The sequence below is a fragment of the Stylophora pistillata genome, chromosome 2 (genome assembly GCF_964205215.1).
Source record: "Stylophora pistillata chromosome 2, jaStyPist1.2, whole genome shotgun sequence".
NCBI lineage: Eukaryota > Metazoa > Cnidaria > Anthozoa > Scleractinia > Pocilloporidae > Stylophora > Stylophora pistillata.
Window position 1 is genome coordinate 41,497,836 of NC_142520.1, and position 24,621 is coordinate 41,522,456.

At 38.8% G+C, this 24,621-nt stretch overlaps 2 long non-coding RNA genes across 2 annotated transcripts; both read left to right on the forward strand.

Moving 5' to 3' along the window:
- Positions 1–1,704, forward strand: LOC111318900 (uncharacterized). Its single transcript, XR_002693678.2, has 2 exons — positions 1–247; positions 1,273–1,704. It is a non-coding gene; the product is annotated as an uncharacterized LOC111318900 (long non-coding RNA).
- A 3,695-nt stretch (positions 1,705–5,399) lies between these two features.
- LOC148739556 (uncharacterized) lies at positions 5,400–16,271 on the forward strand. Its single transcript, XR_015996164.1, has 3 exons — positions 5,400–6,045; positions 14,870–14,968; positions 15,861–16,271. It is a non-coding gene; the product is annotated as an uncharacterized LOC148739556 (long non-coding RNA).
- The last annotated feature ends 8,350 nt before the right edge of the window (positions 16,272–24,621 follow it).

Genomic DNA, 24,621 nt, shown 5'->3' on the forward strand with positions numbered 1-24,621 from the left:
TCCTCGTGTACCGGTTCACAAGAGCCAATACAAAAGACCAAACAATACACAATAGCTAACCGATAACCCCTAAACAAAGAAAGAACAATGGTAATTCCCTTGTGAACCGGTACACCAGGACAGAACCTGAAAACGCTATTTAGGGGAAGTATTGAAGAGAGTTCATCGTATTAGCGCTGCTATTGTCGGAGAAGGAAGACCTCAGTAATTTAATTTGATGTAGAAGACATTCTGCAGCTGGTTAAAGGTAAGTAGTATTGCTCTATTGGATACTTTTACCATCGTTATCCTCGGGACAGAATTATTCAGCAACTGAGCAAATCATCCACCTTAATGAAGCCACGTATTCACGATATTAACATCAATCAGTAGCTCTGATAGGCTGATTGAAAACAAGAAAACATAGCCAAGAACGTAAGTCGAACCAATTACAAACTAGAACATGTCTCATGGAGAAATTGAACACTCTGCCGTTAGATTGTGGGAAACTTTTTAGGGAGCAAAACTCAGAGCCATTCCACGCCATAAACCGAGGCAACTGAAACATGCCATCCACTGTGTTACGTTCAGCTTTGTCATCGGAGTGCTTTGTGGATTAAAAGGGAAAAAAAGAAAATATAACGCGATTTTAAATTTCGGAATCAAAATTAGCGATAAAAAAAGCACGACGCTTCGACCTCTCCAAGGTCATTCTCAAGTGAGCATAAGTTTTCTAAATTAGCATAAAAATGAAGAAAATTGCCTGATACGGGGCCAGACGACATCGCTCAGAGTTTTTGAACCTTGAAAAAGTGTCAGAGCTCAAACCAACACTAAACTAACAGCGCGACTCACTTCGCGCCAAATCATTTGTTTAGGGTAGCTCTTGTTATAATCATCTCATTGTTTTTACCTTGTAGATATGTTTGGCACTTTCTTGCATATTTTATCACATTTTAGCGTTTGCCACATTTTTGCCCATTCCAACTTTTTCTACATTTTTGTCGATAGCCCTTATTGAATTATCCTTTTCTACTTTCTCTTTCCACAAACACCACAGACCCGAAAAAAAAAAAAAGAACCATAAGCTATTTATAACTTTTATTACTTCATTGTTATAATCCCCACTTCCCCTCCTCTCCATAACTGGGCGATTGCGCAGAAAGCCGAATATACTTTAGCTACGATTATCAATCACCAACAATTCAAGATGAATGAATATATAGCCTTTGGTACGTTCTTTCACCTACACCTTCATATTGTAATCAAAAAGTTTTTATTTGACCTCGACAGACATGAAAGGTTGCTTCTTTGCTATGTGTCTGCTGACCATTTGTGTCATTTTGGCGGAGTCTGCGCCGGCGCAACATGACTACTGGGATCCGGAGCCATTCCAGAGGGAGCCTAGGTGCCTATCACATGGGAGCGAATGTGAACGTTCCCGTGATTGCTGTGGAAGTACTGCAAGCTGTTCATTTAATGGCCATAAAAAGACGTGTGTTTGCTACAGAAGCGTACAACTCGATGATTGCGCTTAATTGGCTAAGACAGAGGGCATTTTATCATTACTTTTTGTAATTTACCCAGGCAAAGTTAGCTGAAATCGAAAATAAAACAACTTTGTCTAAGGTATTATTGTAGTTTCATTGATGGAAAATGCTTTTATAGCAGAGTTGTTTCATTGTTTTAGCACTGTTGTATACAAATAAAAGTTGGCTTAGCTGTTTCTGTTTGAGTGTGGTTTCGGAACAAAGAATTTCATTTCGATCACCGACGGTATCTCAGGATTGACCTAGGTCTGTTATTTTCTCTAGGATAGTTATCAGAGAAAACACAAGAGAATATATTGAGCAGTTGGATTCTGCGACAAATTAGCGGGATAGGCATCTTAGGCAGCTAAATAACTTCGTACCCGTCTGATCACATTGACTGAAGGTGCTGGTATTTCGCAGTTCTTTTAGGGGTGACTGGGTTCATTGCTTTTCAAAAGAATATTTAACAAAGAGAACACCAGAGGATACATTGAGTTTGGAATATGCAACAAATTAGCAAAAGAGGCAGCTACGTAACTACCCGTCTCTCTACACTGGCTGAACGTGCTGGTATTTCGCAATAATTTTAGGGGTGTTTGAGTTCAGTGATTTTTCTTTGGGAAAAAAAAAAAACGCTAACGGATATATTGAGCTTTGTTTCTGCAATGTATCATGAATAGGATAGGCATCTTAGACCGCCAGGAAACTACCCATCTGTTGTTGCTGAGTCAGCTGAAAGTGTTAGCATTTAGCAGCTATCCAAGTTATAGGTTACTGGGTTCATAGATTGTTATTAAGGAATAAAATATAAACTCTTTATCATGCATTTCGTCTAGTAAGAAAACTCATGTCGTATGTTTTTTAGTGTAAAAGGGATTCTAACTTTCGTGATGTCTAACTTGATTTCTATGATTCTAGCTTTCGCATAAGCTAAATTATTTAAAATGCCTATTAACGTTAGTGTTCTCGATTCATCCCATTCACAATTAAGATAAAAACCGCCCTGTTTTTGTTTCATATCGAAGGGCGTCAAACTGCCAAGTGGGAAGTCGAGCGTTCAACTCACTAATTGAATCAACAATCAGGGTCTTAAAAAGACTAGGGAAAATATGGTGCATGTGGTACGACATGTGCAAGCAGTTTTTTAGACAGTCGAGTGTTTTCGGATAAAGACAATAAACCGGAGCCCTTTTCCCCTGCATCTTGTTTGTACTGGTTAGCGTGGAACCTTAAAAAACATGTACACTTCTTGCAAAGATTAGGGAACAAAGCTCCTCTTGTTGTGGTCTAACTTAGTTTCCGAAATTGGCCGGTTATTGGTAAATATTTCCTTCAAAACAATTATAGATTTCATTAAATTAGTCTGGCAAAGTCGCTTACAAAGTGTTGCAATATATTCATTTAGCTAAGCCTAAGAGCGGAGCTTGCAATAAGTGAAAATTTTGCAATAAAATTTCTTTACATATATTAAACATTTTTGCTTTGTAATAATTATATAAACCAAAAATGTCGCGGTTAATTCACGGCTAAATTTGTCGCGAGATCATTGCAAGACATAATTTATTTCGCCGTTAATTCACGGTTAAATCGAGTGTCATATATGTTTCAAAGCAAAAATGTTTCCGTTAATTCACGGCTAAATCGGCTAGGTCTTTAAAGCTCTCCACGTCTTTCAAAGGTTTATCTAACATATATTGCGTAGTAGACTTGTCGCGTGTATGGGTTATACGCATGGATTCACACTTGTCCGCATTGAAACGTAGCTACCACTTGCGTGCCCGCCCATTCCATTAGGTTTAGAAAGATCCATTTGTAAAAGCGGAGGATCCTCAGTAGGGTCGACTATTTGACGATAGATCTATGTGTCGTCAGCGTAAAGTTTCACAGTTGACGATATACATTGGTTATATCGCCGATATAGATCAGAACAGCCTCCCAGTTAGCTCAATGGATAGAGCGCTGGAGTGTTGTACGGTAGGGTCGAGGGTTCGAGCCCCGGCCGGACCGACACTCAAGGTCTTAAAACAAGTGAGAAGAATATGCTGCTTTTCTGTAACGTCAAGAAATAGTTAGATACTCTAGTCTTCTCGGATAGGGACGAATAAATGGAGGTCCCGTCTCCTTTAAGGTTAGGGGTAGGAGACGTTAATTTCCCACGCACAAGATTACTGTGTGATGGATGTCCTCCCCTTGGGGTGGTTTCTGGGTGGGAATTGACCCTGAAAAGCCCCTATCGGCAGTGGTCAATTAACACGTGTATGTATGTATCAGAATTAATAATGGGCTGAGAAGGGTCCCTTGTGGGGTACCTGATATAACACTAGACCAATCAGACTTAGGCCCTCTCAGAATCACGCGCTGCCTACCTCTTGTCAGGAAGTGCCTAGGCCAGGCATATAAGCGGCCGTCAACACCATTACTTTTTAACACCTACAGAACAAACACCACTACTTTTTAACACCTACAGAACGAACACCATTACTTTTCAACACCTACAGAACAAACACCACTACTTTTTAACACCTACAGATCAAACACCATTACTTTTCAACACCTATAGAACAACCACCACTACTTTTTAACACCTACAGAACAAACACCATTACTTTTCAACACCTACCGAACAAAAAAGACACTCGGGGATAGGGCGTTCGAACATGCTGCGCCCAAAGTATGGAACCGACTACCTCTGGAAATTAGACAGTGTCAATCATTGTATACTTTTAAAGTTTTACTAAAGACACATCTTTTTAATTTAGCTTTCTATTAGTTCTTTTATTTATTCATATTTTACCTTTATTGTTTTTCCGAAAAATTGTAAATTATTATTATTACTATCATTATTAGGATTAGCCCCATTGCTGTAAGATTTTTAATGTTGTAATGCGCATTCGATCATAATTATCTTTTAATGCATGTTAGACTGCGCAATATAAGAAATAAACATTATTATTATTATTATTATTATTATTATTATTTTTATTATTTTCAACTTCAGCAGGATCCATTCGTGAGAAACACTGTCGAATGCCTTGGCCATGTCAACGAAAACTACGTCAGTTGGACGAGACAAATTACGTGATTTAGCCCAGTCATTGAACGATGACAACAGATAACAACTGTGTTACTGTGGATCTTCGTTTCAGAAAGCCGAATTGGTTGTCATTTATCAAACCAGTTTCTAAGCAAAATTTATGTAACCTATCAAAAACAATTATTTCGCCAATTTTACAAACGATAGATGTAAGGGAGATTGGACGGTAATTTTCTCTGAGCGATTTAGAGCCCTTCTTGTGCAGTGGTGCGATATCAGCGCATTTCCATTCATTTGGTAGTAAACCAGAAGAGAATGACTTGTTTAATATATTCGCCAGTGAGGGTGCCGGTTCCGATGAACATTCTCTCAGAACGCAAGGGGCAATATTGTCAGGCCCAGGGGACTTGTTAGGCTTGAGTTTCAAAAAGGAGGTGTCATACCACAGGCGGCAGCCCAAGCTTACTGCGAGACTTTGGGGTGTAAAGTACCTTTAATAACGGTAATAACTAACATATTAAGATCGAATTTCAAGCCTACGTGCGGCCGTTAAAAGGAGGACAAATTAAAAAATAAATTAAGAAAAAATTAAGAAAAAATTTTATAAGGATAATAAAAGCAAGGAATAAAACATGCGAATTCTCCTTACCTTTTTTCCGTAGCCACTTTGATCCCAACGGTCGTTTTAACGCTGTTTTGGCGACTTGCTTTGTAACACGCGTGGTGTACGGTGTCAACAGTAAACTGTTAAATAGGAAAAATCATTATATCAAGAAAATTAAGAAAAAAACTAGAGAGGAAAATAAAAGCGAGGAATATATCGTATGGAGTCTCCTTTCCTTTTTCCTGTAGCTTCTTTGTCGTTTACGGTCCATTTAACGCTGTTTTGGCGACCTTCTTTGCAACGCGTGTGGTGCTACCGGTCAACTGTGTATAAAAAACTTAAGGCTGGAAACTTCAACCGGTCCCGAACACCAACCGTCGCCACTCGAAGGCCGATAACTTCCACATAAGTCCACCGATCTCCCTCGTGTCGGGTTTCCGTCACGCGACATAAACCTCACACCAGGCTAGTCAGTAGATGAATCGCTGGCGCGATTATGCCCCTGACTCCCCTCCCCCATGAGGCATTTGTAATCGGGCATTGTTTAGCATCATCCAATCAGCGTGGGGCAAACAGCGCGACGGTTGCTCCTTGGCACACGAAATCGGGGCCGCGGATGCTGATCGCTTCGAAAGCTGCATTTCTCGAAAATGTTTTGGCGGTTAGCGCTTGGATTTTGAATGGATCTTCGATTGAATGCGTCGAGAAGAAGCGTCAACCTTTCAGTTTATCTGGTTTTGGATTTGGTAGCCGGGCGATTCTTATTTCTGGGTCGAAAATGAGCTTTCCACCCTTGTCTCCTTCTTATAACGTATAGTAACAGTCGACGCAAAACCCACCAAATCGCTCAAATTCGCCATTTAGTGCCATGGAAACGACAATACACAGCAAGTGAGGTAGGTTTACATTTATTTTGAGCTTTAACTCAGACATTTCATGATATAAGTTTACGATAATAAGACTCTTCAATATTCTCCCAGACATTCCTTTATATTTCGAATAAACAACCAGACTCGTCGCTTGTCTGGGCCCCCTGTGATTATACACAGTTGACCGGTAGCACCACACGCGTTGCAAAGAAGGTCGCCAAAACAGCGTTAAATGGACCGTAAACGACAAAGAAGCTACGGGAAAAAGGAAAGGAGACTTCATACGATATATTCCTCGCTATTATTTTCCTCTTTAGTTTTTTTTCTTCATTTTTTTTTATAATTTTTCGTATTTCACAGTTGACTGTTGACACCGGTACACCGCAAGCGTTACAAAGCAAGTCGCCAAAACAACGTTAAAATGACTGTTGGGAACAAAGTGGCTACGGAAAAGAATTAAGGATACTTCGCATGTTTTATTTCTCGCTTTTACTATCCTTCTAAATTTGTTCTTAACTTTTTCTTAATTTTTTTAAAAATTTGTCCTTCTTTTAACGGCTCGCACGTACGCTTGAAATTCGATCTTAATATGTTAGTTATTACCGTTATTAAATGTACTTTACACCACAAAGTCACACAGTACGCTTGGGCCGCCTGTGGTCATACTTCATTAACACTGCAATTGATATTTTCGAGTCTCTTGGCAGCAATGTAATCTGTGGTAGGAAAATTACCATAATCTTTGACGGTAAACACAGAGAAGAAGTAGGAGTTCATATAATGAGCAATACAGAGGTCAATTTTTAATGAAAAAAAATTGTTAGTTCTTCAGTTCTTCTCTTGGATTTAATAAAGTTCCAATAGGTTTCGGGTTTTCAGTTTCTTTCGGATCGGAGGCTAGTTTGTTAATGTATGCCCATCGAGCTGTACTACAGAGACTCTACACAGAATTGTTTTGAGTTGTCGATATTTTTCCCAAATAGTCGCTTTGTTTCTTTTGCGAACACGTTTGTACAAAGATCTTTTCTTTTTCCACAGGGCAATAAGTTCCTTGTTGATTCAAGGAGCACTGGGTTTCCTGTTACCCTTGCGTTTAGGAATACATTCGTCTGCTGTAGCGAATAGTAGGTCTTTCCAACAAGCCCAATTCTGATTAATGTTATCATCGAAGAAAACGCAGTGCCAGGAAATATAGGATAATAGGGATCGTAAATGGCCCCAATCAGCTTTAACATAACAATTCTTCGTTTTCACTTGACGTCACTTTTTTTGAGGTCAGGTTTAAAAAACAGCTGGAAGTCGGCCTTGTTGGAAGATATACAAGCGCGCGAAAGAGTAAGCTTGGTTGAACGTGTAGTCAGTCGTGAAGCTAAAACTGGTGATTTTTTTATCATGCCAACTATTTGCGCTGTTTTTAATTGTGGGCATAAAAATACTCGAGACAGAAGAGTATAGTGTCTTCAGAATACCCAAAATAATACCTCATCAGGGAGAGAAAACTAGAAAACTTTCCGCGGAGCGAAGACAACAGTGGATCAAAAATATCAAAAGAGACAGCAAGGATGTCACCGAAAAAAAGATTGATGGAACTCGTGTTTGCAGTGCTCATTTCGTGTCAGGTAAAACGTATAAAGTACGAAATTTTCTGCTCAGTTTTGCGGTACTATTTAGCTGCACAACATTTGCAAATATTACACCTTAGGAAAGCCATCCGCACTTGAAGATATGTAAAGTACGAAAATTTTCCCCAGTTTTGCGGTACTATATAGCTGCACAACATATTCAAATATTACCTTAGGAAAGCCATCCGCACTGGAAGATATGTAAAGCACGAAATTTTTTGCTCAGTTATGCGGTACCATATAGCTTCACAACATTTGCAAGTATTACCTTAGGAAAGCCATCCGCATTAAAAGATACAACAAATGTAGATTGGGATCCAACTGTAAACATGGGCCACTCCAGCATAAAAGACCCTACTAAAGGCTTTGATCGAGTAAAACGCGCTAAAAAAGAGCCCAGAACAAGTCAAAACAATCCAAACACAGGTAAAAGATACATTAAGAACTATCATAGGAACGCGTGCCAATAACTAAGCGCGAGCGTGAAAACAGCGCGAGTGAAATTGCCATTACACAGAAAGGGTCCCGAAGGGGAAGTGGGGAGGGGAGGGGGGGGGGTGTGGACGCCATTTCCCAATCCTTATTTTCACCAAATCCCAAGCTAAAAATAATAGCATCCACAACTGTTTTTGTTTAAATTTAATCCTATTCCCAATTTGTATTGTTTTTTTTTGGCAAAAAATCCCAGTCCCAGTGATTAAATCCCATTTCCCATTGCCTAAAACGGGCCAATCGCATTTCCCATTCTTACCCCTTCGGGTCCCTCCACAGATGATACACAAAACGTTTCACAATAACGTTATTTATTCATATTGTAGCTCCAGTGTCAGAGGAAAAGGAAAATGGAAAAAAATGTCAAACAGCATTTGTTGAAGTGAACACTTTGGGGTGCCAGTGATCTCGAAAATCAAAATATTTTTATGGAAAACACAACACTCGAGCTACAAGCACTCAAAGAAAATCTACTAGAGGCAGATATGACAATCAACAGTTTCAGGGAAAATTATGAAAAAACCAAATTTTACACTGGTTTGCCAAGTTTTGTCATTCTCATGCATGTTTTCAACCTTGTTTGTAAACATGTTATTTCGACAAAGCGAAATGCCTTACCACAATTTCAGGAATTTTTGTTGACATTGATGCGAACAAAGTTTAACCTGCCTTTACAAGACTTAGCCTACAGGTTCAACATTTCTGTACCAACTGCTCATAGAATATTCAGTGGGTAGATTCACGTAATGAATGATCGCCCAGACTTTTTAATTAAATGGCCAGAACGTGAAGATCTTAGGCTTACAATGCCTTTGGTTTTTCGCAAGTCTTTTGGAAACAAAGTTTCAGTCATTATTATCCAACTAGACCTAGACGAGTACAAATAACGCCATAGTCGAGTACACATATCACGCTGTATTTGTACTCGTCTATTTTAGCCCTTGTTAAACAGGTTTTCTAGCATTGCGCAAGCGAAGAATTGGATTGTAGTTACGAAAAAAAAAATAAAAGTGGCGGACAATTTGAATCATATTTCCGACGACGAAGAGTCAGAATGGCTGGCAAATGAAGATCCAAGTTCATTTGATGAATCGAACGAAGAAAAACAGCTTGACGACCAGAAAATTTCTTCATTTAATGAAGAAAATAGAAACAGCAACACAACACAACAACGCGCCAATTCCGTTCCGCTTCGCATACTTCTGTCACGCACTCCCCATAAATAAATATCCGCGAAATTCGCCCGCACTGAAATAAAAGTTTGGCGTGTTGGATAATAAATAACTTATTAGACGTTTTGTTGTGTAGTATCGCCGAGTATTTTTACTCGTTATTTGTATTTTGAATCGCCCTACGGGCTCGTCAAAATACGGCACAACTCGTAAAAATACTCAGCGATACTACACAACAAAACGTCTAATAAGATATATTTATTGACTGTTTTGAGGTGTTTATAGACAAACCATTTAGCTTGATTGCCCGAGCAATGACTTGGTCCAACTACAAACACCACAACACTATAAAATTCTTGATTGGCGTAACTCCATGAGGCTCTGTATCTTTCTTATCTAACGCATGGGGTGGCAGAGTAAGCGACAAAAACACTGACATTACTGAACTCTGTGGTATTCTAAGAAAGCTTGAGCCAGGTGACATGATTTAGTTAACTGACAGGGGGTTCAACATTGAGGACAGTGTTGGCTTCTACCAAGCAAAGCTGCACATACCTGCCTTTAACCGAGGCAAAAAGCAACTTTCAGCCCAGGGGGTGGAAGAAACTAGAAAAATTGCAAATGTCCGCATTCAGATAGAACGAGTTATTGGCCTTGTGCGGAGGAAATATATTATTCTGCAAAGCACTCTACCCATCGACCTGGTGAAAGCAAAGTCCGGAGAATCACTATCCCCCATTGACAAGACTGCTAGAGTATCCTGTGCCTTGACAAATATTTCTGAGTTGGTGGTGCCATTCAATTAGAGCTGCAAATTATTGTTCAGTTGTACATGGCAATCTTATGAATACACCTCATTGCAAACGTTTTCATTTTCATAGAGCATTGAGAGATTTACTTTTATGTGACTACTGTACAATCAACTGTTAAATTTTTCAATTGATTCTCAATTAATATAGGGTTTAAGAAAAAATATATGATACAATCATTGATACAAATGCAAGGCTGCGCATTTGCTATTAACCTGGATAAGAAAGAATTGACTTTTTAAGTTTTCTAATTGGAAAAAAATAAGCATTTGGTGGCAGCATTAAAACCTAGGTTTGTATTTAAAGCACCTTTAAACTGTACCCTTGACCTAAAATACATCTTTTACAGATTTTATCCTCTTACTCCATATGCAGAACAGAAGTATATTATTTCAAGTTAAACAACATAAGCTGGAATATTTGTTTGCCAAAGCTAAAAATATAGTAATACTGTCATAAACTTAACTCCACTTATGAAATTGAAAAATTACTACAAGTTACGTTAAGTAGTTATCCCTTTTGGCAGCTTGGGCAGTACCACTCTCCATCAGGCTCGGCTGTTAGGTTTACGCAGGACGTGTGATACCACTCAAATTGGCAATCTGCACTGTCACATCCAATTCAATGTGTGTGTGGCATACACACCACAGCTCTTCGTCGTCTCCCTCTTCACTGGGATTAGGTTGCTGTACTGGTGTTGGTGTAGCAGCCACTTGGGACGGAGTATGGGAGCTTGAAAAGCATTTACCGGGTAATCATTAGCTCTGGGAGAACTCCATTGACAAAGAACAAGGTGGCCTTGAATGTTATGTCAGCCCAGAACTCGTCATTAGGAACAATCCTTTCAATGTGAATGTCTTTTGGAGTCCAGACAACAAAATCGCAGTAGTCGACATCACAAATGTACAGTTGAGCTTGCACTTGGTAATAATACTGGTGACTTTTCTTTAAAGATAATATGCCATTTTTTTGTTCTAAACAAAATGTCCTGTCAACCATAGAAGCCTCTGATAGGCAGACATCTTTGTGCTTATAAGGGCACTTGATTTCTACAGCCCCCTTACCACAACAATTGCATTCTACAATGTTATCTGAAGATGCTCCAAGGTATGGCCAGATTTGACGTATGTGAAGCCCACTGTCAGCCAACACTAAATTTTCATGCTGGTGGCAAACAACAGAAAAGTAGGATCCCCTAGCTACTTTCTCTTTGTTGCATCCCCACCTTGTTGCGCGCAGTGGTTGAAAATTTGTGCGACTCAGGATAGCATATTACTTTGATTAGGCTTTTGGATGGTTTTTGTGGGTCTGTGTGGCAGGAAGCTTTTAATTTTGATGCTGTTATTCTGCCTGCTCGTTGACTGAACCAGTTTTTTGACGATGCCTGGTCTCTTGTAGCCTCTTCTACTGCTTTACATTCATCTATAGAGATAGTGATACTGGACTCGACTTCACGCGCCGTGAACAACAGCTCAGAATAGCTTAGGTTCTTATAATCAGAAGAATATAAGAGTTCACTGAGGGTTTTCGGTACTAAGTATAGGACTGAGGCACAAAATTATCACTGTATGGTCTCACCAATGACAGGATAACAGACTTTATGCTTGTCTTCGCAATATTATTGAAGAATTCTTCTTCTTCGTCATTTGTCACTGTGGGAGTTTTTCTTAGTCTCTGAACTGATTTATCAACAGTGGGTCCTGGCACCACTGCGGTTTCTCGAAGAAGCCTGTCTTTCCTTTTAGCTGATGTAAAGTCTATTTCACTTACTTCATGAAATGGTATTTCCTTCACATAAGAAGACATTAACCACTGGCTTTTTGTGCCTGTACAGGCTATCGAATCTCTCATCCTTACACCAGCCTCTATAAACTTTTGGAGAAAAGCGACAGACGCCTTTTTATAACCGCAAAGATGATGACCATCCATTAAAAAGCCTACTCCCAAGGTACAAAGACTATATTGTAAACATTCGAAAGAAATCCATTGTCAGGCCCAGCATTAACACTGAACGTTTTAAACATAGCTTTTTTAATAGATTAATTTTTAAACATAGTCTAGCTGTGTAAACACCCCATATGTATTTCTAATCATTTTCAATCCTTTTTATTCGATTTAATCATTGCAATTTCTCCCATCAATATATAGTTTTACTGTAATTTTATCGGATGGTTTTTTAATAGAGACGAATTTATTTATTTATGGCATAAAGAACGGCTCCAACATGCGAACAGGCTTCGGCAAGCCCAGCCATACATGTGCAGTGAGCAGCCACCACAGAGCCATCTTCCTCACTCAATATCCAAGATTTTAGAGGTGTTTCTGGCGATCTCTGAGAATAATTGACCTGTTGAGGACAATAAGGAAAACACCAGGGAAACTTGCATAACATTAACGCTAAAACTGATCGACTTACCCTAGCATAAACAACGACTTTTCCTCCTGTTTTCTTGATTTGAAGATTTTTTACCCAACCCGAGACGAAAAAGTTGTAAGCTTTGTAGGATTCATTTGTAACATGGTTGTCCAAGACGTTTGAACCACCAAATACTTCACGATATCTGGGTACGAAACGTCGGGAAGCAAGCTTAAATCTTCTCAAATATCACTCTTTTTCAACTTATATGGATCAAAACCACACAGTAAAGCTTTGTCACATTAGCGACCCTTCGTAACATCATCCAAAGTCAACCAATAGTCGTCAAATACAATATAAATGTAAGTAGAACTAGTCGCGTCGCCATTTTGAAAGCTTTGTATATCTTGCAACATGGCCGCCCGGAGTGATACCTCCAGATTTTGATCGCGTGATTGAAAACGAAGAATAGAACAGTCTCTGCTATTTCCGTTGAACATAAGGTTTACCGGAGGGTAAGAAAATGATAGAATTGTGGTCAGAAAAAAGTTCTTCAATGAATAGGTCAGTTATAGAATCAGGTGAGGTTGTAAGTCTAAAATATTTGATTCTCTGGTGGGTTCCTTTACTAACTGGGTCAAAAAGTTATCTTGAACAATATCAATGAATAGTGTGAAGATATCGGTTTGCCTCAGAGCTCTGGTGTTCAACCAGTCAATCTCTGGAAGATAGATCTTCTAGAGGCCTAGAAGAATCAACTCGTTCGCAGAGAACATTTGCAGAGCGGCTTGTGTTACAGGTTACGTTTTGCCCCATTTTTGTCAGTGGGCACTGGGACCCACTCGGTCAGCTTAGTTTTCCAGGCCTGTTCGGTTCAGAGCTCGTGTGTTACGTCTTTAGTTTCAGCAGAGTTCACTTTACAACCTCATTATTTGTCAGTTTATCACTCATCGCAGCACCATCCATGTAAGGTTTCATCTTTCTGTTATCTTATTTTTTTCCCTTATCGTATTTTCTGTCTTCTGTTTCCGTTTCATCGTCTTATGTATTTTATTTGCACGTAGTTTCACCATTCGACACCGAGGATAAATAAACACATTGATTTGCATAGCTAGTTTTCGTGTTTGGTTGACCACTGCGCTGAGATCGTGACAGCCTGTAGAGATTCTAAAGGCTTAGTGTCAATCACGTCGACGAACATGAATTCTGAGTTGTACTGTGAAGTGTCGTGAGGAACGGCTTTAATGTGGTCACGCAGTGCAATGAGGACTCTTCCACCAGAGCGACCGTTAACCTTTCTATCTCGTCTGAAAACCGTGTAATTTGAGGGTAGGATCTCGCCGTCTGAGATAGATTCATCTAAATGAGTTTCTGTTAGAGTGATGATATCATAATTCGAGGATGCTATGTCTAATTCAAGCCTGCTTGTTTGGTTGACCATGCTTCGAGCATTTGCATAAGACGTTAGTAGGCACTGAAGGTGCCGTAAGCTGTTCCGAAGAATTATATTGTTCCTGACGGTTTGGACCTCTATTTTGCAATCTCTTTGAAATTAAAGGGCCGTGCCAGGCTGGCTAATGATATCACCACAAAGCAACAACAAACTGGCTAAGAAACCGCTAGGGCTGTTGAACCATTGCACGTATGCAATGGTTTCTGCTCTTGACCAAAGGTTGAAGAAACAAGGGCTTGAAAAACTTCCAAGTTTCATACTCAAATCCTTCAATGGGCCTCTTTATAAACGCAAAATACTTATCTATCGAAGTGCGGGTAAAGAGTTGTAACATTCATAATTCACGTAACATATTAAAAACTCAAAACTTAGCCGTTATTTCGCTGCTAAATCAAGAGTCAAATGTATTCCAAAGGAAAAAATTAGCGTGAAATCTCGACTAAATTTGTCGATAGATTATCGCAGACATAATTTAGTGGTTAAGTAACGGCTCAGTTTATTCTTTATATAATAATGTATACTGACTTGGTTTGTGGCTATGTTTTGGTTATGTTTGTAGACTGAGTTTGTTGCAAAATTCGCCGTTATCTAAATTCCAAACTTCGTGGTTTATTGCAGCCCATGATGCTTATAGTCCTTTCGTGATAGCATACATGACAGAGGGCACGTATGTACGTACGGACGTACGCACGCTCGGTCAGTCACGTGAAAACCAAACGAAAAGAGGTTGACCATATTCCATGGGTATGGGACTCTGCCCCACGCGCGCTTCGCACGAGTGGGAGCCCCGTTAAAAATAGCCTGAGGTTCCGAATATGGCGCTATAAAAAGGCCTTTTTAACATTATAATCATTGAATTGGCCGTGGGCTTAAGGCCACTGCATGCAGTTAAATACCACACTGAAACGTGCCTTTATTTGTTGTTTTGGAAACTTTATTCATGAAAGCATTGGTACTGAAGAGAGTTTATCACATTGGCGCTGCCGTTGTCGGAGAAGGAAGACCTCAGTAATTTGCCGTTTAAGACATTTTGAAGCTGGTTAAAGGTAAGTAGTATTGTTCCTTTGTATACTTTTGCTAGCGTTATACTCAGGACCCAATAATTCAGCAGCTAAGTAAATCATCTACCTTAATGAAACCATGTATTTTCGATTTTATCATCAATCAGTAGCTCTGATAGGCTCCATGCTCATAAAGTATCACGAAATGTCATAAATCTGTCGATAACCCCTATTAAATTTTCCTATTCTACTTTTTCCCTCAACCAACACCTCAGACCCGAAAAAAGACCCTATGTATAATCTCAATCAATTTCAATCAATCAATTTATTTATTTGTTAGCAATACAATATTATCACAGTCCTAGGTGACCCGCAATTAGCAAGCTATTCTAGGCGGGCCACCCTTCTAAAACAAGTGCTGTCTCTGCTAATGATCACATACGATACAATTAAACAAAGATAATCATTAAATAAAAATACAATTGTTAAATAAAATAAAATTAAGTCCGTTGAATAATTAAATAATCAATTGCAAAGTTATCAAGATATATAATACAATTGAAACAAGACTTAAACGAAGAGTTACTTTATCAAGAGATATTTACAAATTTCTGAGCAGCGTATATCAACATTCATCTCCTCATTTTCCAAAAGTTTTAACAGGCGATTTTTAAGTTCACGCTTAAACGGGGTTCTGTTTTTAATACGAAGTTCTTTTGGGATGCTATTCCACAATCTTACACCTATTCTTTACAACTTTATTGTTATATTTCCCTACTTCCCTTCCCCTCCATAACTGGACGATTGCGCAGAAAGCCGAATATACTTTAGCTACGATAATCAATCACCAACAAATCAAGGCGAATGAATAGCTAGCCTTTGGTACGTTCTTTGACATACACCTTCATGTTTTGATCACAAAGTTTTTATTTGACAGACATGAAAGGTTACTTCTTTGCTGTGCGTCTGATGACCATTTGTGTCATTTTGGCGGAGTCAGTTGACTGGGATCAGGAGTTATTTCAGAGGGAAGCTGATTGCCAACTGCATGGTGGCAGATGTGGAGATTCACGTGATTACTGTGGAGTAAGTGCCATCTGTTCATCTCAAGGTGGGATAAAGACGTGTGTCTGCTACGAAAAAATAGAAGGCAGAAAATTCTAAACGCTGATTGGCTAAGACAGAGGGCATTTCATCATTATATTTTGTAATTGTCCCGAGCAAAGTTATTTGAAATCGAAAATAAAACAACTTTGTTTAAACTTATTGTAGTTTCATTGGTGGAATTTGCTTTTTTAGGAGAGCTGGTTTCATTGTTTTAGCGCTGTTGTGCACGAATAAAAGTTGGCTTAGCTGCATCTGTTGAGTGTGGTTTCTGAATAAAGATTTCATTTCGATGACCGATCGTATCTCAGGGTTGACTTGGTTCTGTGACTTTCTCTAGGATAGTTAACAGAGAAAACATCAGATAATGTATTGAGCAGCTGGATTCTGCAACAAATTAGCGGGATAGGCTTCTTAGGAAGCTAAACAACTACGTACCTGTCTGTCCACATTGACTGAACGTGCTGGTATTTCGCATTTATCTTAGGGGTGACTAGGTTCAGTGCTTTTTAAAAGAATATTCAACGAAGAAAACGCCAGAGAATACATTGAGCTTTGATTATGCAACATATTAGCAAAACAGGCAGCTACGTAACTACCCGTCTGTCTACACTGGCTGAACGTGCTGGTATTTTGCAATAATCTTAGGGATGACTGAGTTCAGTGATTTTTCTTCAAAATAAAAAACAAGGAAAACGTCAACGGATATATTGAGCTTTGATTATGCAACGTATAAGTGGGATAGGCATCTTAGACCGCTAGGAAACTACCCGCCTGTTTTTAGCTCAATCAGCTGAAAGTGCTTGTATTTCGCAATTATCTTAAAGATTATTGGGTTCAGTGATTTCCATCGGAGTGTTTAACGGAGAAAACGCGAGAGAATAATGAGCTTGGATTATACACTAAATTAGCGGGTAGGCAGATAGTCAAGTACCTGTCTGTCGGCATTGGCTGAACGTGCTGGTATTCTGCAGCAATCGTAGTAGGTGACTGGGCTTAGCGATGAGTCTCCTTTAAAATGGTAATACTAAAGCAAATTGAAAACCAGAGGATAAATTGAGCTAAAATTACGCAAAAAAAATTACCACTAACGCAATTACTCGTTTATTTACACCGGCCGAATGTGCACATTAATGTATAATTTTCCACTGAATGTCTTATCTTGTCCATTCAGTTATTCATTTGTTGGGTTTAAATACTCAGTTAGCCCAACGTTCCGTAGTTCGTGTTTATTCTGAGAGATTTCATAACCTTGGCCAAATTAAGTATGGGTATGCCTACGAGGTTTTTCCGAAACTAAAACCAATGGCCTTTGCGGGTTCAAACATCTGCTTCATTCTTCTCATCTGCATCGTAAAAAGTATATATATCTTATTAACCAAGCGCGAGGGCCGTACTGGGAGAATATCGGCCCGAGGTCTGTACAAAAAAGACCGAAGGCCGATATTCTTCCAGTACGGTCCCGAGAAAGCTTGGTTAATAAGAGGTTTATTATACGACTGAAGTTCAAAGGGACACAAGTGCGGTATCATTCGGGACCATTTGGGACCATTCTGGACAGTACCCTGTCCAATACTGAGAGAATATTGACCAGAAATAGAGCATTTTGATTGGTTGATTTTAGTTATTGGCCCTCTGACTGCCCGAGTCGTGTAATAAGATTCTTTATTACACGACTCGGGCAGTCAGGGGGCCAATAACTAAAATCAACCAATCAAAATGCTCTACTGCCGGTCAATATTTTCTCAGTATTGGACCGGGCACTGTCCCGAATGGTCCCGAATGATACCGCACTTGTGTCCCTTTGAACTTCTGTCGTATAATAAATCTCTTATTAACCAAGCTTGCTTGGGACCGTACTGGAAGCATATCGGTCCTCGGTCGTTTTTGTACGGACCTCGCTGCGCTCGGTCCGTACTGTCAAGACCTCGGGCCGATATTCTCCCAGTACGGCCCTCGCGCTTGGTTAATAAGATATTTAAAAACCACATGTTTTTGAACTTTAAGGGGATTCAGAAGTTTAGAGCTTGAAGTAGTTTATCTTTTTCGTAAATGCTATGTTTTGAAAACACTTACGTGGAAATGTATCGTAAATCATTCTGCTTTGTGAAATCATTCTGCATGTGATCGCTTTTATCTGACAAACACCTCAGATATCACGTTCCACCACCAGACGGATTTCAATTTTGTGGTTTTTAAATTGCGTTTAATTGCTTAAAGCTTGAAGCAAATTATCTTCATGTGTAACTAGTATATTCCGAAAACACATCAAACAATTGACATTTTACTATCAGACCAACTTCAGTTTTGTGATTTTTTAATTACATCCAATTTCTTACAGCTTGCAACATATTATCTTCATGTGTAGCTGGTATATTTCGACAACAAGTACGTGAATCATCATTCTACTATTGCGCATCGCTTCAGAAAAACTGGATGTGAGGTTCTACCACAAGAAGACTTACGTTGATCTCATTAATAATTCAAAGAATATTATTAAAAAAAATCCTACTTGAAGAGACAAAGTGTAACCTTAAATTAATCTGCCGTAGGGTTTTATGGACCGGCATCTTTTCGAAAGTTGTTCACCAAATCAACTCTGCTGAGCTCTTCCTTCCTAGAAAATAAAAACTATCTTCTGGAGTATTCCCTAAATTGATTCAGGTATCCTGCGGATAGAAGCAATTCGTTCAATTTGTGAATGCTACGTCTCCATCATATCAAGTCTCCATTATATAAATGACTGGTAAATCACTTTGCTGGGCTGCATTACTTCGCCCGTGATAATCTCGCTCTTACTTGATTGGTGGTTATTGTGTAAAGATCGATGGAAAATTACTTATTTCAAATCCTTCATGTCGTGTCCATTGTGTTATCATAGTGCGCATAGGACGTGCAAGTGCTATTGAGAAATTCGTGACTACTAGCTAGAAATATAATGTATTCTAGAATAATAATGTGTCGTGTTAATCATCTTTTTTTGTATGAGATAGTTTAGTTGAGCGCGAATTTCGAGCACGGAATACAAGGCTTTTGGACGTACGTGTTTTGTGAAGTTAGCTGAGGATTCTCAGAGAATTTCTAAGTTCAACTCGCAATACTATATACTTGGAAGTCTGAGAATTAAAAGCCTAAAGAAGTATTTACACTTAATGTACTTTATTTTAATTATGTTGTTCAAGAGTAGCTTTTTTCATTACAAACATTTCTCAATAAAACCAGACAACCGCGCTTAAATCTGTCTTAGTTACTCAAGGGGAACAGCACGAAATCTACTGACTTGTTTACAAGATACATCTTTCGGGAAAACTAATTTCTCTTCTCATCAATTGCTTTCCAGCACGTACAGGTGTAAAGAAAGAAGAGAGATTTATGGTCGAAGTTAATTGGGAAGCCAAACGTTAAGGACCAAACATATACTAAATTTTGATCTGTAATGAGTATATCACTGATCTGATCACCAAGTAATGTATTCAGCCCAGGTTATGCCAGACTTTATGAAGATATTACAATATATAACAAAAATTCTTCAGTTTTCTACTTTATCTATTCATTTCTCTGTTGGTGAAATTCCTTTTTTTGGTTGCGTGTTTAAGTTCTCAATTAACCTAATGTTCCGTAGTTCCTGTTTTCCCCTTAGAAATGAGATAACCATGGCTACTTTGAAAAATTATAGGTCACACTGAATAGAATTACTCAGCAAAAAAAAGGTTGTCCAACAATTTTTTTAACCTTCCTTTATGTTCCTTTATGTTCGAGCGTTCAAGCCACTTATTGTATCAACAATCAGGGCCTTGAAAAGACTAGGTACGACATCTGCAGTCTTTTAGACGGTCAAGTGTTTTCGGATAAAGACAATAAACCGGAGTTATTTTCTCCTACCGTCTTGCTTGTACTGGTTAGCGTGAAACCTTAAAAAAACACGCGCACTTCTTGCAAAGATTAGGGAACAAAGCTCTTCTTGGTGTACTCTTCATCAGTTGACGACCAAAACGTATCATAGTATGTTGGCAAGAGATGGACAAATTTATTTAAGGTGACGGAGACAGCCTTCAAATTTCGCCAATTTCCCCTCGAAAGAATGATTGTTTCAGTATTTCAAATTGTCAAACCGGTTTCCAGACGCAGAGTAAGGAAATAAATCGTGTAATTATATTGAAACGGTTTTCAATGATTTTCGAAATCAGCAGGTCTAATCAAAATGAGTCACTCGCATATTACTTTAATTCAGAATCTAAGGTTATGGAAGTAACTGATAAGAGTCACGGAGAGATACAATACAGCTTTTTAATGTCGTGTTCGCGATATAAGGTACAACAACAAACATATGAAACATATGTGTGAACTGCGGTTATGAGACGTATATGAGCACGATCCTTCGCAGTAAAGCACTATTTGAGCAATAGTGAAAATCAGACCTGAAAAAAATTTCAGGCCTGTACGGGATTCGAACCCCTGACCTCTGCGATACCAGTGCAGCGCTCTACCAAATTTTTTTCAGGTCTGATTTTCACTATTGCTCAAATAGTGCTTTACTGCGAAGGATCGTGCTCATATACGTCTCATAACCGCAGTTCACACATATGTTTCATATGTTTGTTGTTGTTTGATTTATCATCTACGGGTTTATGTCGAATTAATTTGATGGCCTGCTCCCAGTTGGCTTGTTAGCTCAATTGGTAGAGCGCTGCACTGGTATTGCAGAGGTCAGTCGTTCGAATCCCGTACAGGCCTGAAATTTTTTTCAGGTCTGATTTTCACTATTGCTCAAATAGTGCTTTACTGCGAAGGATCGTGCTCATATACGATATAAGGTACGTTGATAATTTACGTAACGATTTAATTCGAAAATTAGCTGGTACTTTTGTTGATTGTAATAGTATTTTTAGCTTGATGTTTCTTTTAAAAAGAAAATATCACAAACGTGAGAACTAGTGTAAGTAAGTAAGTAGGTAAGTAAGTAAGTGATTACGTAAGTACTTAAGTACGTTAGTAAGGAAGTGAATTAATAAAGTAAGTAAATACTTACATGAAGGGGTATATGCGCTCGTTAGAACATGTGCTAAGCCTTAATATATATAAATACTAGCTAAGGTAAGTAAACGCAAGTTGTAAATAACATTTGAAAGTGATCAAGCAACTCGCCAGAAGTTTTGCAGTGCACGATATAGCATCAAACTATAGTTCTCTCGTATTAAATGAAAACCTTAAGCATAGTAAATCTGTTGATATAAAAAACTGCCCTTGTTTCAATGTTAATAATCACTTTAACTTCTGGCTTTGGAAAGAGCCTCATCTACCATGTGCTTGTGAAATTGTTAGAAACGTTCCCGACCGCCGGTCATCTAGTTATTTGAGAACCGGGCACGCAATTTCAAAGTGCCAACATCTACCGCTGACCGTGCCACCGTATTCCGTGACTTTTTAAGTCACTTGGCCGGAAATGATTATCGCGGTAAATAGCATTTGGGGAAAATGAAAGAGATTGAAGGAGTGATAGGCGTGGAATGCTTTATATTTGAAACAAACACTCCTCGCCATTTATTCGGCCTGGATTACGCAACATCATCATCAAAACCAACATCAGATTATTCAATTATTCGTCAGCCCACAATAGCTCAACACCACATATTAAGAAGTTATCTTGATATTGCAATAGAAGAATGAGGAGAAGTAGTACAATTTAGTTTCTTTCTCCTTTGCTTAACAGGCCCAAGGCCTTCCTGGAGCACCAGTATATTCTACATATGCTTGAAAGAGAAATTTTTCTTCCAACTCGTCCATTTCTGGCTGGGTGGTACAATAGGCTTCCACGTGTCAACATGTTGACTAAATTTTCGTCATCAATGTTTGAACAATAATTTAGCACTTCCAAGAAAGACCGGACTGTAAAAAGGAACGCTTCCCTTATCGACGCCATCTTTTTTGTTTAGGAAACATCGCGCTCGTCCCAGTTTACGGAGGGCAGGAATATCGAGAAAACGCACTTTGATGGAACGAGTAAACGAATGTCGAGAAAACTAATGTTAGTAAAACGAGTGTCCAACTATTAAAATGAATATCCAACTATTAAAACGAATTGAATGTCGATTGAAATAAAAAGAATGTCGGATTTAAAATACGAGTGAAACAGTTGAATTTTGGTAAGCAGCACCACAGTTTCTTTAGAAACTTACCGTCTTTATTTACATGTGAATTTGCTTGGCTTTACTAGCAGTTTTCGGTATGACTTGGAGAAAATGGGAACTTACCTGCGATTCTGGTTATTACTTAACAGCGGTCATATACGCATCTATCAGAAATGCCACCTGCCAAACTAACAAGCACTGAAGTTACGATGAAGGCTCGGGAACAAGGAACAAGGCATTATCTATCAGCAGGGAAGGGGGTGTTGGAGGGGTTTTGGGGAACTGAGGGGGCATCAGACGTCGCTAACTGAGTAGTCAGTGACGGAACCGATTAACGGAATGTTACGTCAAAGATATGCTGTCAGAATTGCGGGCTTAAGCGTGCGTGGTTTAAAATTTAGCGAAATTTGCAAAAGTAGTAAGGAGCTGGAATATAAAACCGAGGCATTTTGTAGTAGTCGAAGTCATTTTCCTATTCCCAAAGTTTTTTAAGGAGAAAGTTCATTTTAGAAAATATTTAGGGGTTATACAAAGTTTTTGGAGATTGTTCTGCAAAAGAAAAGCGGCAAAGAAAACAACGCCACCAAGCAACAGAATAGAAAATCAACCGTGCGAGTGACTCAAAATCCGTTTTTCCGCGCCAAACCCTAGCGCGTGCGCACACCTTATTCAGCTCTGTCGTAGTCAGTATGGACAATGGGTGATGAGCCGGGGATCATTAGAATGATGCAGAGCCTCTTTGGGAGATCAGGTAAATTGTATTGTGACTCAACTCAAATCCTCCGACGCCCCAGGCAATGATTAATATTCCGTCCTGCAGGAGCAAATGTTTTTATTAATTAGCCTGGCCAGAAACATATGTTGCGGGAACAAGTTCAGCCTATTCTAGGAAAAAAGACAATTTGTTTTTGCCTTAGGTCATAAAAATGTTTTCGCTTCCAAGATATTAATTGTCTTTTGAAAAGGTATCTTCCAGTATAGCCAAAATGAGAGCAAGGTTGACTAGTTTTCAGTGTTTTTCATCACGAATAAGAAGAAACAATCCGTGGCAGTTTAGTGCTGTTAGTCATTGATACCTATTGCAAGGAGCTAACGGTTCAGCTATGAATATATTTGCAATGCAGCATTGCTTAAAAGCATGAATTTTCCTCATTCATAGATTCATTTCTTTATTCATTTATAAGTCTATGACACACACATAAAGTGATATTAAGATCGTCTGTAAGTAGCCTTAACTACAGCGCAGAGGCAGGAGAAAATAAACAACTGGTAACGCGACGAACTCATAACCTGATACTCCTCTCTTCTCCTTTTTCTTGTTCGCGAACCTAGGGAATCAGTTTTTATTTTTTATTTATTTTTTTTTTTACTCAGGTGTATTTTGCTCACGTAGTAGCGATTGGTGACTATTTATTTTAATCCGCCGGCATATGTGAATTATCCTTAATGGACTACAATTCAAAAATCGAATTTAAATTTAGGTATAAAAACAAATAGTTTTTTTCTTTTTTTAATTGATTTTTAGGTCGTTTTATTTCTAAATTATTAATCATGGGTGAGCATTATGTCAAAAGTGTTTGAATTTAAAATGATCCAAGATATGGCAGCGACAAGCTTTATGACAAAAGAAATAAAAGAAATATAAGCTACCGGTATTTTTTTTAATTAGTCTCATGTTCAAAACAGCGAAATGAAACAGAATTGATACATCGTTTCCTTCGCGCATCCAATGGTAATGCAGATTTTAAACGAAGCTGTTGTGTGACGAAAAGCTCATTTCATAAATGAAGTTGTTTTTTATCCGTCTCGAATGTTTTTATTACCCAGGAGGAATCGAATTAAGGGGAAGAGTTTTTTAAGCCAGCTGCAGTTGATTTCAATCTTATTTTTGGAATATCTTCTTGAAAGTGGCTTTGTGAAAGTTAATTTTCAGCTATTTTTGTCGCAGATTGAAGGTCTGCATTTCAACTTCCTGGTTGAAGCTATCGACAGCATAGTTACTACGCACGCCACTCGATTTAAACGAAAACTGTGTGACTTCTGCTCTCAAAAGACTCAAACTGTTTCCCTTTGGCCAAAAAAGCAGAACGCATACTTTGGGCAAAAATATGCAGCAAAGGAAACCATACGCACTCAAGATTGTTGTTACACAATCCACAACAGTTACATACCATCCATCCATCGAAAACTCTACTGGGTGATAACAAAGCTATGAGAGCAATAATATGTACGTGGAAGAGGCGATTCGTTTGGCCTCGCTGAAATTTTCAGGGATTTTCCTGATCTTAAAGGCACAGAACGAGGAGAGAAGCATTTGGACAAGGACATAAAAACATGTCGCCAGGAATAGATATTTCCCAACTAAGCTGGAGTATGCATTGCAATCGTTAAAGGTGTAATGTATCGGATAGATATGTTGCTTGTTGAAGGGTGGATTCAAAAGTAACCATGGTAACAACAGAGACA